Raw genomic sequence first — 14,130 nt, 5'->3', positions numbered from 1 at the left:
CGATGCCGCGGTCCATGAAAATTGTAATTTCACAATAATGGAACTCTCTATGAGTTTTCCACAAATTTCATGAAGTTTGTTGCACGAAATCATTACCGAAAAGCTTGGTTACCACAAGTTTTGTGCAAGATGGATACCAAAAATCTTGAAAGAGATTCACAAAAATCAGTGAATGGCTGCAGCGTTAATGTTTTTGGACGCTTACGAGAAATATGGCGACTCATTACTCGATCCTATCATTACTGGTGACGAAACATGGGTAAAGCATGTGAACTGCAAGACAAAATTGCAGTCAATGCAGTGGGGGCACACAAATTTCCCCCAAAAACCCAAGAAATGCATGCAGACAATGTCGGCAAGGAAGGTGATGGCGACTGTCTTTTGGTACAGAAAAGGTGTGATTTTTGTGGATTTCCTGGAAAGAGTCACTACAATAAACTCTCAAAGGTATTGCCAAACTCTGCACAACCTCAGAAGAGCAATACAAAACAAGCGCAGGGGAAAGTTGGGTTCAAAGATCTTGCTGATTCACGACAACACCCGGGCCCACACGGCAAATGCCACTCGTGAAGTTCTCGAATCTTTTAAGTGGGAGGTGTTTCCTCATCCGCCGTACAGTCCCGACTTGGCACCGAGCGACTTCCACTTATTCCCAGCAATGAAGAAGTGGTTGGCTATGCAGCGTTTTGATGACAACGCACAGCTTCAAGAAGAGGTAACCACGTGGTTGAAGGCGCAGGCAGCTGAATTTTATGATGAAGGAATTTCCAAGCTAGTCCATCGCTACGACAAGTGCCTTAATTTAAATGGCAACTATGTAGAAAAGTAGTATTTAAGTGTGACTTTCATGTGTATATAATAAAACAAATTTCCAATACTTTATTTATTTTTAATTCCAAAACGTAATGTACTTTGTGGATAGCCCTCGTATAACCTTTTTCTATTTGAATAAGGATTTTCATTATCTTCCGATTAGTCATTTCATCATTATAATGTCAAACACAAGACATTACACTTACCGTTGTAGCTATTGTTGCGGAGAAAGCATGGGCATAAAGCTTGAACTTTTGTTAGTTATATTGTACGTCATCACTCGTGAATACTTCCTGTGTTTGTCAATTAAGAGTTTGTAAAGCAATTGCATTAGTAGCTGCCTTTAGGTGGTGGTGAATAGTTATTATATCAGTGAGCTGTCATTATTGTAATGCACAATAAGTGCACATTCACCAAGAATGAATGGCAAATTCATACTAGCATTCCAACACAGCATTGCTGCATTCAATTGTTATTGCTAGTAGGGGCAATAAAAGGGAAATTGCAAGTGAACACCTGATATACAAGCAACTCTCAATAAATGAATAGTGGAATGTACTGTACATTTTATCAATACATGAAAAGTCAATTAACTTGAATAAATTTTTCAGGAAAGATTGAGGAATGAAATAAAACCTACGTTAATGCTTTCCAAGCTCTCTGAGGTGTCACTACTGCTACTGCAATCGTCTACTTGGATCAGCAATGGCTATGTCAAAATATTAAGACAGTGAGCTCTTTGTGCATATTAGTTTCCAGGTTCATGCACATGGGTTCCTGAAGTCTTCCATACACTTTGGGGAACACTTTGCAGAGTGGAGCGACACCATTTTTAAGTATCACTTATCTTAAAATTTGTACTGTAAGCCCCAAAAAAGTTCAATAGTGCTGAATTCGCAGTGCACACCATAGGCAGAAGTTGAATTTCCTTGTCCACTGAGTGCAGTATACTTTCCTAAAATGTATTCTTATCACCTGAAGTGCAGTCGTGTGTGTTCCAATAGGCCTGCTTTAGCAAATTCCTTGTATGATGTGACATTTGATGGAAGCTCTAGGTTATTACTTTCCATCCAGTCAATAATACAAGGGACAATCAAAAAGTTTCTGTTCAAAGGCTGTACAGTCTGGAATCGGTATAACAATAAGGCAAAATCACCGTGAGCATTGTGGCCATCATCTCACTGATGCACCAGATTGAAGATACATGTTTGGGAAAACACCATATCATGCTGTGTGAAGAAGTCTATAACTGCCTGCTTCACATCCCTGTCCGAGAGGAATCATCAACAATTCAAGGTCCTTTTTAAGGGACTGAAGGAGTGACAATTGCATGGGGAGAGATCAGAACTATAGAGACGGTGGTTTTTGACAGATATCTGCCCCATACACATTCTTCATTCTCTGATCGATGCCTACCGGTGTTTGTCCTTCGGTAGCCAAGAAAAGGATAACAGCACATTGGCCCTGTTTGGACATATCTGATAATAACGTTACTATTGTCCATGTTTCGCATTTACCGCACAGACATGAAAAAGACATGAATGCTACACTAATCCCTTGCCCACATGTCAGTGCTTGTATACCCACTTTAGAGTTGTGCTAGGTTGAATATACTCCACACCAATGCCATTGAACGAAAGCTTTTTGACTGTCCTTTACACAATCCTTACACCATTTCACAGATGTTAAAAACAAAATACTGGAATTATCATTGTGTGATATATGGAAGTAGGTAGGTAATACAGGTTCTGGTGCAGAGTAGGTCACATGTGATTTTATAGATGATGTCATTGGATTTACCCCCCCCCCCCCCCCCCCCCCCACTTACCCCCACCCTCCCTAAGCACAAAATGATGGGGAAATTCAAAAGACATCCAGAAATTCAAAGTAACTCAATTGTGCTACAAGGTTTTCCCCTATGCATGAATAAAAAATCCAAGATACAACGCTGTCATGCTGGTGAAAGTAAGTCATTTGTGTTAAGTATAGAATACAAAATGGCTGATTGGGTATAATGATGGCACACTCCAAGATAACTGACCCTAATGTGAGGACAGAGTACAGTCTTGTCAGATTTCTTGGGTTGTCCCCCCCTGAGATGAAGGATGTTTGTTTCCCCTACAGGGCCAAGCCTGTGGTTCTGGAACAAAGGGTAAGAACACCCCCATCCCCTATCTACCAGTTCTAGGACAGAAGGTGTTCGTTTCCACTGCATGTCCAGGCCTGTCTGTTAGACGGAAGACGCCAGTTTGAGACTGAAGATGTTTTTCAACCTATAGGTAGTAATCTTACAGCAACATGAAAACCAACTTAACATGTTTTCTCCAAGCTAACTTATAACGCTGCGAGACCCTCTGGTTTCAGAATTAGGTCACTTAAACTAACTTTAAAACTGTATAGTTCACTGGTACATTCGGTATGGTTGTCAAACACTCGTAACTGCCATATGTGGTAGGACAGAAACAGGCAAGGGGTTCATTTACATCTTAACTTACACAAATACCATGCTGGTTTGGGGAGGGTGGGGGGGGGGGGGGGAGGGAGGGTATTTTTCACGTCAGATAGTGCTGGGCCATGATTCCACCACTGATGTTCCGCCACATGCCCCCTTTCACACAGGGTGACAATGGACCACACTTTGTTGCACTTCACAGCTACTGTCAAACTGCCCTTGGCACTCAATTGCCACAATGAGGACACAATGCCCCACTACAGAGACAGCTCCTGTCTGTTGGAACTGGACTGGCCAATGTCATGTCATCAGTTAGGAACATGGACAGTTGTTTGTCATGTATAGTACTCCACACGTAGTGTACACCTATCATAGTTGAATACATTACTTCATGCTTAACAGCTGTAAGGCATCATATTGTGCTCCTCTGCTATTGGTGTGACCACAGCCCGTTTACTGTGCTCCGATCTCTGCCCACATTCACCCAGCACTGTACCATCATGATGTCTTTCTCTGGTGTTTTGGGCATACAGTAGCGTACAAAAGCACCTCTTCACCCTTTACTCTATTTACAAGTGGAACATGGACATTTGTCACTGCAGTAGTGTGGTTTCAGTTCCTGAGACTGCAGTCTCGTGTGTGTGTGTGTGTGTGTGTGTGTGTGTGTGTGTGTGTGTGTGTGTGTGTGTGTGTGTGCGCACTCGCTTTTGTCTGTCTATTGTTGATGAAGGCCTTAATGGCCACCGAGCGAGGTGGCGCAGTGGTAGCACACTGGACTCGAATTCGGGAGGACGACGGTTCAATCCCGTCTCCGGCCATCCTCATTTAGGTTTTCCGTGATTTCCCTAAATCGCTTCAGGCAAATGCCGGGATGGTTCCTTTGAAAGGGCACGGCCGATTTCCTTCCCCATCCTTCCCTCACCCGAGCTTGCGCTCCGTCTCTAATGACCTCGTTGTCGATGGGACGTTAAACACTAATCTCCTCCTCCTCCTTAATGGCCAAAAGCTGTAATTATGAGAGTCTTTTTGTTGTGCCTATCTGCGACTCAGCATCTCTGCTATATGGTGAGTAGCAACTTTCCTTCTCATAATATTGTTACATTCCATCCTAGATTTTCCATTGTTTGATTTTTACAAGTGATGTAGGATATACTCCACAATGTGCTGTATGAAGGCTTCCAGAGTATACACAGTCACATTTTTAAGGTTTGTAGCTTAGCAGAAGCATTGTGAAAGGCTTCAGCTTGGAGTAATTTCACATTTTTACCCATAAACTCCAGTCATCCCTCCTATAAACAGAAAATGATCTAGTATTCAGGCAAGTTTAAGCTATTTCACATACAAATTATAAGTGTTGTACATTGTACATAGGACATTTAACATCTCCAGTGGATTTCTTCTGGTACTGTCTTCTGTGGTTTAACATCATGTGGACCTGTGAGCCACTGAGCTCAATGTCATCGTAAGAAAGGTGAACACTGGTACTCTAAGGATAGACCTTGTGAGAGTAGATCTTTGGTGTTGTCTCCTGCCTAACTTCACTGAGAGATACATTTCATTGTCAAAGAGAATCACCAACAAAGCTACAATGTGGCTCCTCAGCAAGTGCCGAAAGCAGCACTACATTTGTTGATAATTTACTTTTCAAATCCCTGTAAGTCTCAAGGCTGTACTTCATCTCAACTACATTTTATGTCAAACATGTTTGGTTTTAAACATTGTCTACAGCTTATCACAGTGTGTTACCAGTTATACTTAAAAAAAGAGTACTACCAATATGCATCTCACTAGTGAACACCATGAAAGTGAGCTCCTTGTTGGAAATAAGCGACTGCAACGTGTCGATATTAGCATCCGAACTTAGGCAGTATGCTGCACTAATGTTTGAACAATAGCATAACAGAACAGAACATTAGATCACCATAATTTCTTTCTCACGCCATAACTTTCATGCCAGTGGTTAGAGGAATGTATGCATAGAGCTGACAGAATCTTGCCACTTGCTGTTGCTAACTCAGAATTGCTGCATCTATAAAACTGAAGACTTGATTTATATCCAAGATGTGACAGGAATATTGAGTACTTTATATCATCCCACATTCATCTTTGTTTGATGCATTCTAACATCTAGGGGGGGATTCAACTGGATTTTTCAATTTTGCATCAGAAGCAAGGAATTTCACTTTGAAATTGGCTTTCCAGCAGTTTATGCATAACCCAAAGCAATCACAGTAGACATAGTTGCTTTTCTAAAGTTCCAGTTTGTAGTTTACCAGAGGTAGCATGAAAGTCTTGTGCTTTCAAGGATTGCAAATAGTTCTAGACATGGCAGAGTAGCCCTTTTGATTTGTACTGCAAATGTACTACGTTTCAATATACATAAACATCTGACATATATATCAAATGTTTCCAAGTTACTTCAAAATCATTCCTGATTAATTATCATCATACTTGTACAGGAAAATGTGCCCTAATAGTTCTTACAGACTTGTGTGTCAACGTGGATCCATTGGTAGCATACCAGTGTTTGTAGTAATGCTAACACTAGTGACAGTGGTAGTAGATTCAGTAGATTCAAAAAGTAGGTCTCACGGCAAATTGGTAATGTGGTAGCAGTAGATTCATACTATAGATTACAATAGGCTAGCAACTAGCAGCTGTTATAGATTCATAACCATGGATTCCTCAGCCAGGTGTACCACAGCAATCGTACTCTTTTGGTGGTGACAATATTATTTTTTAACACTGATTTTCGCTGTAGGTACACATTGGTGTAATGGAAATTTGATATTGGTATAGAGGAAACATTAAACTCTGCCCATCATTCTTATAAACATAATTTGATCTATTGTCTAAAATAACAGTGCATTTTTAAGTCATTTCTCTCAAAAATTGTGTTTTATGTGACACATAAGAAAACTAACATATCCAGTGGGTTTCTAAATGGTGACAGATGGAGGAATCTGATGATGTGAGCAATATGTGAAACAATTGCAATTGACTGGTGTGGTTAGAGGGACTTCAATTAACAAGCATATATGCTCCCATAGGATTTCTAAATCATTTTCTGATGAATTCCTGTACAATTCCTCCAACAAGAGCACTTGTGCAGGTGGTCTTCATGTTGGCCACGATAGTGGGTGCCATTAGATGTGATGTGAAACACCTGTCTGTATGGTCTTGGGGAAATTCTACAAGCCTGCTAGTTATTAGAACTCTGAAATATGTTAGACTGTAGTGAAACAGTTCAGATAATCGTTGAACTTACAGAGCTATTCACAGTCATGAGGATTTGATTTTATGAAGGCTATTCTGAAATATTTTGCACAAAATTTGGACTCTGAGTATTTCATACGAACTGGTAATATGGTGGGGAACTGAACAATTTTTACATTACACAGTGGAGACTAATAACATTTCACCCCATACATCTATATGGTTCAGCAAAAATTCTAACAAAATGCCCTCCAAAAGTGTAAAGAAGGTTACTAACCTTAACGCAGTCTGCATGGTGAGCAATTTGAGATAGTGATCCCGATGGAACTAGCACAGTCTGCATGGTTCTAAATTTAGAATTCAAAATCGTCATACAAGACAGCAATCCATGACATCAACAATGACATCAGAATCAATATGGTGGACATGGGGATACCGGTGCAGCCTGCAACATTGTCAGCCCAAAACAGTTCTTTCATTTTCATGGTGCTGCAGTCGTCTACCCCCACCACTCACCCTCAGCATCCAAGCTTACTAACCATAAAGTGGACCTGCCACTTCTGCTCTCAATAGCATTATGAATGTTTCGTCATCAAATGAAGCATCAACAGGGAGGTATCTCCTCCAGAAGGAAAAAAAATGACTCACAGTTGATTGTAAGTATTAAACCATTCCTCTCTCCTGGTGTTTATTGTTCTTTATATGTAGGGACTGGACAAGTTCGCATTTGCGGTTGTGGTTATCATGGGAGACTAGTCGAGAGATAACTCACTTTGATATGAAATATACATTTATTGAATACTTGTACATATGACAATTATGGCTGTTACACATACCACGAGTAGAAGGTTCACACAAGACTAGCTAGTCCAAAGAAAAAGGTTTCCAGAGATTGGGTGCTCTGCACCAGAGATGCCACAGAGCTATGAAGTTGTAATCTCAGTGCCAACATGGTGGAGGTAGGTGGCGGCCGGCACAGGAAGTGGGTGTGGCGGTGGCAGCAGTGCTGTAGCCCTGTGGTTCCAATGGCTGCAGGTGAAGACAGGCAGAAACGAGTCGGCCGAAGGCAGGGCAGCTACATTGGGAGGAATGTCGTCGTTGAGAGACCACGCTGGCTTGTCTATTAACTGAGGCTGTCTGGGGATGTCCATGGAGATGGATGACAAACATTTTGGTACCATGACGTAGCATGTGGTGCTGCAGTCGTCTACCCCCACCACTCACCCTCAGCATCCAAGCTTACTAACCATAAAGTGGACCTGCCACTTCTGCCCTCGTCCAAATAGGATGGCTGAAAGACTGCCTGCACAGTATCATCCCACAGCATAACAAAGTCACACATAGCTAGGTTCTTGTGGACAAAAATGGGAGGGAGGGGGAGGGGGGCAGGGGGTTGCAGAGGTGCGTGACATGCATGCAGACATGCTCAACCAGGGCAGGGAGATCCTTGGGTGCGGCAGGAGGTGAATCTTCAACGAACTCAGTGATGAGAAGGAGTGGCTCGCCATACAGAACCTTGTCGAGCGAGGCATTAAGATCTTGCTTATGAGCCGAGCGAATACCCAGCAGGACCCACAGGAGGGCCTCCGACCATAGGTCTCCATGGCACATTAGGGCAGCCTTGAGCGTGCAGTGCCACCACTCAATGAGGCCATTTGCCTGTGGTTGGTAAGATGTGGTATGAAACTTGGTGACGCCATAGAGTTCACAGAGTCATGCAAAGAGTGCGGACTCAAATTGGCGTCCCTGGTGGTCATGAGAGGTAGGGGACAGCTGAAACGAGCAACCCACACCAAGATGAGGGAAGGAGTGATGGTCTTGCCTGTGATGTCAATAAGAGGGACCACCTTGACCCAGTGGGTCACACAGCTGATGACCGACAAGATATATCTGCAGCCCTCGGATGCAGGAAGGGGACCAATGATGTCCATATGGATGTGCCGGAAACACCCCTTAGGGATGTCAAACTTGCCCAGAGGAGGTTGGGCATGCCTGCCAACCTTGTTGTGCTGGCACAGAATGCATGCACAGCTCCAAGCGCGACAGTCGTGCTTGACACCAGGCCAGACAAAGTGCTCCGAAATAAGCCACATCTTGGGTCATGTCCCAGGATGAGTTAAGCCATGCAAGGCAGTAAAGACCCTATGGTGAAAAGTGGTGGGGACCAGGGGGCGAAGTGTTCCTGTAGAGGTGTCATAAAGGTCAGGGGTTGCTGAACCAGGTAGTATATGGGGCTGGACAGAGAACGATGAACCGTTGTCCGAACTTAGTTGCTGTATATCGTCGTTGTCAGCTTGTAGTTGGGCGAGCTCCTGCAGATTCAGCAGTGTGGTTAGCATGCAGGTGTGGGAAAGGTAGTCTGCCACAGCGTTCTGCACACCATGGGTACAGCATGCATCAGAAAAGTGCTGACATTTAGTTCATATGGTGGAACCGCCTGGGCAGAAGGCATCCACGAGTGGCTTGTGATCGGTATAGATAGTGAAGGGTCGCCCCTCGAGGTCACTACGAAAACGTTTAATCACCTCATACACAGCGAGCAGCTCACAGTCAAATGCTGACCACTTGCATGGCTCTTAGTCAGTTTCTTGGAAACGAAGCGAAGGGGCTGGGTGGAGTCAGTGGTGTACTGTTATAAAACGGTGCCCACAGCTGAATCACTGGAATCAGTTGTGATTGAGACATGAGCCTCAGGGTTAGGGTGGGCAAGTGTGATGGCTTTGGCTAGGGCAGTTTTAAGGTTACCAAAAGCATCGAGCATTGATTGGGTCCACTCCAACTTCTGTTTCCCTGTGGTGTTCTTGTCAGAGAGAGTGTCAGTGAGGGCCATTTGGGCGGAAGCAGCTTGAGGAATATGGCGGTGATAAAAGTTTGCCATACTCAGAAAATGACGGAGCTGAACCTAATCCTTGTGGAGAGGAAGTTTAAGTATAATTTCGACATGAGAACTCGTCGGCCGGAGGCAGAGATGGAATGGCCAACTGATGTGGAACATAGTTGAGATTTATCATGGTTGATCACCATGATGTCAGCAGTGAGGGCCAAACAGACTAAAGTGAGATGAACTTGATGCTCCTCAGCAGAGGAATAAAAGATAAGGATATCGTCTAAGTAAACGTAAGCAAAAGGCAGAGGAAGTAAAATGGAATTAATGAACCGCTGCCATGTCTGCACAGAATTTTTCAATCCATAAGGGATGAAACAGTATTCAAATAGGCCGAAGGGTGTGATGATGACCATCTTCAGAATATCTGGTGGCTACATAGGAATCTGATGATATGCTTTGGAACAATCTAATATGGAGAAAAAGGTAGAACCATGAAGCAACTGTGTGAAATCTTGGATATGTAGTATGGGGTAGTTATCGATAATGGTGCAAGTGTTAAGGGACCTGTAGTCCCTGCACATGAATAAGATGCCATCCTTTTTAGGAACAAGGTGAATAGGGGAAGACCAGTTGCTATTGGAGGGGTGGAGGATGCACGAGGCCAACAGATCCTGAATGATCTCCTTGGCGCACAGAAGTTTGGAAGCATTAAGGCGCCTGGCCTTATAACAAACAGTTGGGCCACTGGTGGTGTGAATCTTATGGCAAGTGCCATTACTGATGGCCGATAATTGCATAGGGGAGTTGGCATGAGGGCAAGAAGTTGTCCACAGGCAACATCAGTCCACTGACCTTGATGAACCAGGGCGACGTGGATGAAGCATCGGCTGTAGTCAGCGACCAAAGGTGTGATGCAGCACTGTAGTGGCGTGAAGAATCTGGAGAGGTGCATGCAGGTGCATCATGGAGATTCGTCTGTGGTGATGCGAGAAAAACAGCAGGCAGTGGGATACTCAGCACTGGAGCAGGTTGGCGAGAAGACTCTGTAGAGGCATGTGCTGGGCTACTTCACTGCGGGACCTCAGATGGGTGAGGTATGGACGCCATGCATGTGACAATTGGGCAGAGGCAGAGGCAATGCAGGCGCGTAGGTCATCATTCTGGGTGTGGAGTTCATCAGTCTGGGAGTGCAAGTATGACAGACCAGAGAGGCAGGAGGTAATGTGCTCAATCAGGGAAGTACACATGGAAAGTGCAGCCAAGGAGGTGGTGCAGCGTCGGAAAATAGGTGCTGTAAAGGTACGTGGTGGGACATGGTGCCTAAACTTACTTGCCAGTCTCGTTTTGGGTAGGCACAGGGTGCACTGCGGTTGTGGGCAGTGTCCCCATAAGTAGCGTGGAACCAGCGCAGCGGGTAGGTTGGGTGGCAGGCCAGCATGGTGCAGGTGGGGGGTAGTGGCTGACTGCGGTGGGGCCAGTAGCCGATCGGGCCGCTGCTTGGGTGAGGTCAGCGGCTGTTGGGAGCCGGTTGGCAGTACATCCTGTAGGCTGCTAGGTGGCAGCTCCTAATGGACAGATGAGGTTCCAAGGCAAGTGCGCCGGCCTCTGATGGCTGGGCGCGGAACAGGAGATGCAGGTGTGCCAACTGGGTAGGACAGTGGAGATGTCATTTGTGACAGTGATGTTGGTGACGAATGATGGTGTAAGCCTGATCCGCCATATGTAATCAGACCTTGAGAGGGTCTGCAGCGTGAGACAGGAGATGAAGCTGCAGCGACAATGTCACTGATGAAGCCCATATGTGCATAGAGATGGCTCACCAGGCAGACAAAACAGGTGCCGTTGCTGGAAATGCCATGGATGTCCAGGAAGTGGTCCACTAAGGTGAACCAAGTTTTTGGATTATCTTTTTGCAGTGCAGGTAGCTTAGGGAACCTGACTAGTAACACATGTTGAGTCTGCACCGACAGCTGGAGATCAGAGCGGGCGAAGTAGGATGCCTCTGATGCCAAAAATGTGGTAGTGATGAATGATGTGTCACCCGCGGTCTGGGTCGGGTGGTGGCTGCATGCAGTACTCGATACGGAGAGAGTGGAGGCGGTGGTGGGCGTATAGGGTGGTGACGTGTGTCCAGCTGGCAAACCTGACGAAGAATGCGGCGCGGGTGTAATGGCCGGTGCCATTGCAACAGCGGGTGGGGTGCGGTCGTGGTGGAGCCATGGCGTAGCGGACCCAGGACCAGTGCAAGTCGAATGTCCAGTGCTGTTACGAAAGTGAGCAGAAGGTGGTTGTGGTGCAACCACAGTGCAACGGTGCGGTCGAGGTGACCAGTGGCGCCGAGTTGGCATGCAGGGGGGGGGGGGGGGGGGGAGACACTACATAAATGTGCTACCCTGTGCATTGTGTAATGTTCAATTCGCAGTCCTGAAAATTTGCTGGCACGCCAACCCATCCCAAAGGTGACCATGTACATGAAGGATAGACCACATGGTCTTTAACTGGAATGTCCTCCATGTTGTGGTTAGGCAGGAGGTACTGTCCATGTTGTGGCTGTTGTTGTGCTGCCACACTAACCAGTGGCCATGTTGAACCGGATAAGGTCATGTGGCCACTGGTATGGCTGGACGTAAATAACTGTTCACTTTTAACCAAGTTCAAAGGAGGTACACTTGTCCATTCTTGGTAACAATAGGCAGAGTTAATGGGGCCCATTACACTTGCACCGAAAGTCACAGGTAGATGCATTGTGGTGTAAACAATACAGTCCGGCACATGATGTGAGTGAATGGCAAAACAAAGCACAAATAATGCTGTATGAGATGTCTGAGATGTCGACGGTGTTGGGGTCACCACTGTGGTTATCACGGGAGATTAGTCAAGAGGTAACTCACTTTGATATGAAATATACATTTATTGAGCACTTGTATATATGACAATTGTGGCTTTTACACATATCACGAGCAGGAAGTTCACACCAGACTAGCTAGTCCAAAGAAAAAGGTTCCCAAAGACAAGGCGCTCTGTGCCAGAGACACCACATGGTAAATGCGAAACAGATGCGAATTCTGCCTCAAAATGCAAAAATACTTAATAGATGCTAGACCAGTTTTGTTTCCACAGATGAGTCATGATTTAATCTGGAGAGTGATTCTGAATGGATTCACATCTGAAGGGAATGTGGAATACCATTTTGAGACCTATATCAAGGAGGATCCGTAATGGTATAGGCAGGGATTATGCTGACCACTCGAACCCCTCTTCATGAAACTGTGCAGGTGAAATGGCAAGGTTTAACTGGTGTCAGATATGGTGACGGGATCTTGAGACCTCACTTACAGTTGTTACAAGCTGCTGTGGACCCAGATTTTGTATTGATGAATGATAATGGTCGACCTCATAGGGCATGGGTGGCTGATGTTTTCCTGGAAACGAAAGATATTGCATGCATGGGGTGGCCTACTTGCTCTCCTGATTTGAATCCCATAAAGCATGTCTGGGATGCACTAGGAAGATGGCTTGCATCATGTCAGAATCCACTAACAACTTTCCAAGACTGCGAGCAGTTCTGCAGGGAGAATGGGCATTATTGCCTCAGCATGAGACTGATGACATAATTCACAGCATCCCCCATCACTGTCAGGTCTGTATTGCTGCCAGAGGTGGTCACACTCCATATTGAGCACATTAGCCAGTTGTTGTAATGTGTTTTTGCAAATCCATTAAGTTGGAAAAAACAAAGAACATTTTTGTCTACCATAATGCATGTTGCAATTGTTTATGTTCTGTATTTTTTATTTTTTAGATTGTTTCTACTTTAATATCACCTGTTTATATTGTTTTGTGGCAAAATAAATACAACCTTGCAAAATTTCAATTTGTTGCTTTAATTTTGGATACCAGTGTAAATTGTCATACAATATGTGCTGTGGGCTATCCAAGAACAGTGAAAATACATGAGACTACCACGCAGTGCATTCACTTTCAAACTTGATGTGTGTTATTTCAGATATCCAGAGAATGTAAATTGGTGCCCCTTGCACTTGGCTTGCACTTACAAAGCTTGCTGCAGTGTGCCGCATGTATGATGCATCTGCATCATCACTACCTAACATTGCTATAGAAGTATGTGCATATTTATATTTACTTGTGTATCCTACTATGTTAAACCAAATTTCAAAAAGTGAAACACAAATGGATATTTAGCTCTATAAACTGTGTAGCATTTCATCAAAAACTTCAAACACATTTAATGAAATATTGTTTGCATTTTAATGAAAATTTTAATTAATCACTTAATAATAATACAAGCTAAATGTATGTATGAGGGCTATTCAGAATGTAGGGAACTTTTCAGCAATAAAAAAAGAACTAAGTACAAGTAATACATTTTATTATATACATCTGAAAGAGCGACTGACATACTACTTTTCCACATAGTCAACAAACACATTGAGGCACTTATCATAGCAGTGGACAAGCTTTGAAAGACTTTTGTCATAAAATTATGCTGCCTGAGACTTCAGCCAGTCAGTCACGCCTGCCTCGAGTTCTGCATCTTTATCAAAGCACTGCATTGCAAGCCAGTTATTCATCTTGGGAAACAAGTGGCACTCACTTGGTGCAAGATCAGGGATGTAGGGCGGATGAGGGAAAATTTCCCATTTGAATGAATTAAGTAGTTCTTTAGTGCGGTTTGCCATGTGAGGGCAGGCATTGTTGTGCAAAAACAAAATTTTGGAAGCCAGCTTTCCTCGGCATTTGTTTTGAACTGCTCTTCTATGGCTGTGCAAAGTTTTACAGTACTGGGCAGTATTTATGGCTG

Source organism: Schistocerca piceifrons, chromosome 1, assembly GCF_021461385.2.
Source record: "Schistocerca piceifrons isolate TAMUIC-IGC-003096 chromosome 1, iqSchPice1.1, whole genome shotgun sequence".
NCBI classification, from domain to species: Eukaryota; Metazoa; Arthropoda; class Insecta; order Orthoptera; family Acrididae; genus Schistocerca; species Schistocerca piceifrons.
Note: the sequence above shows the minus strand (reverse complement) of the source record.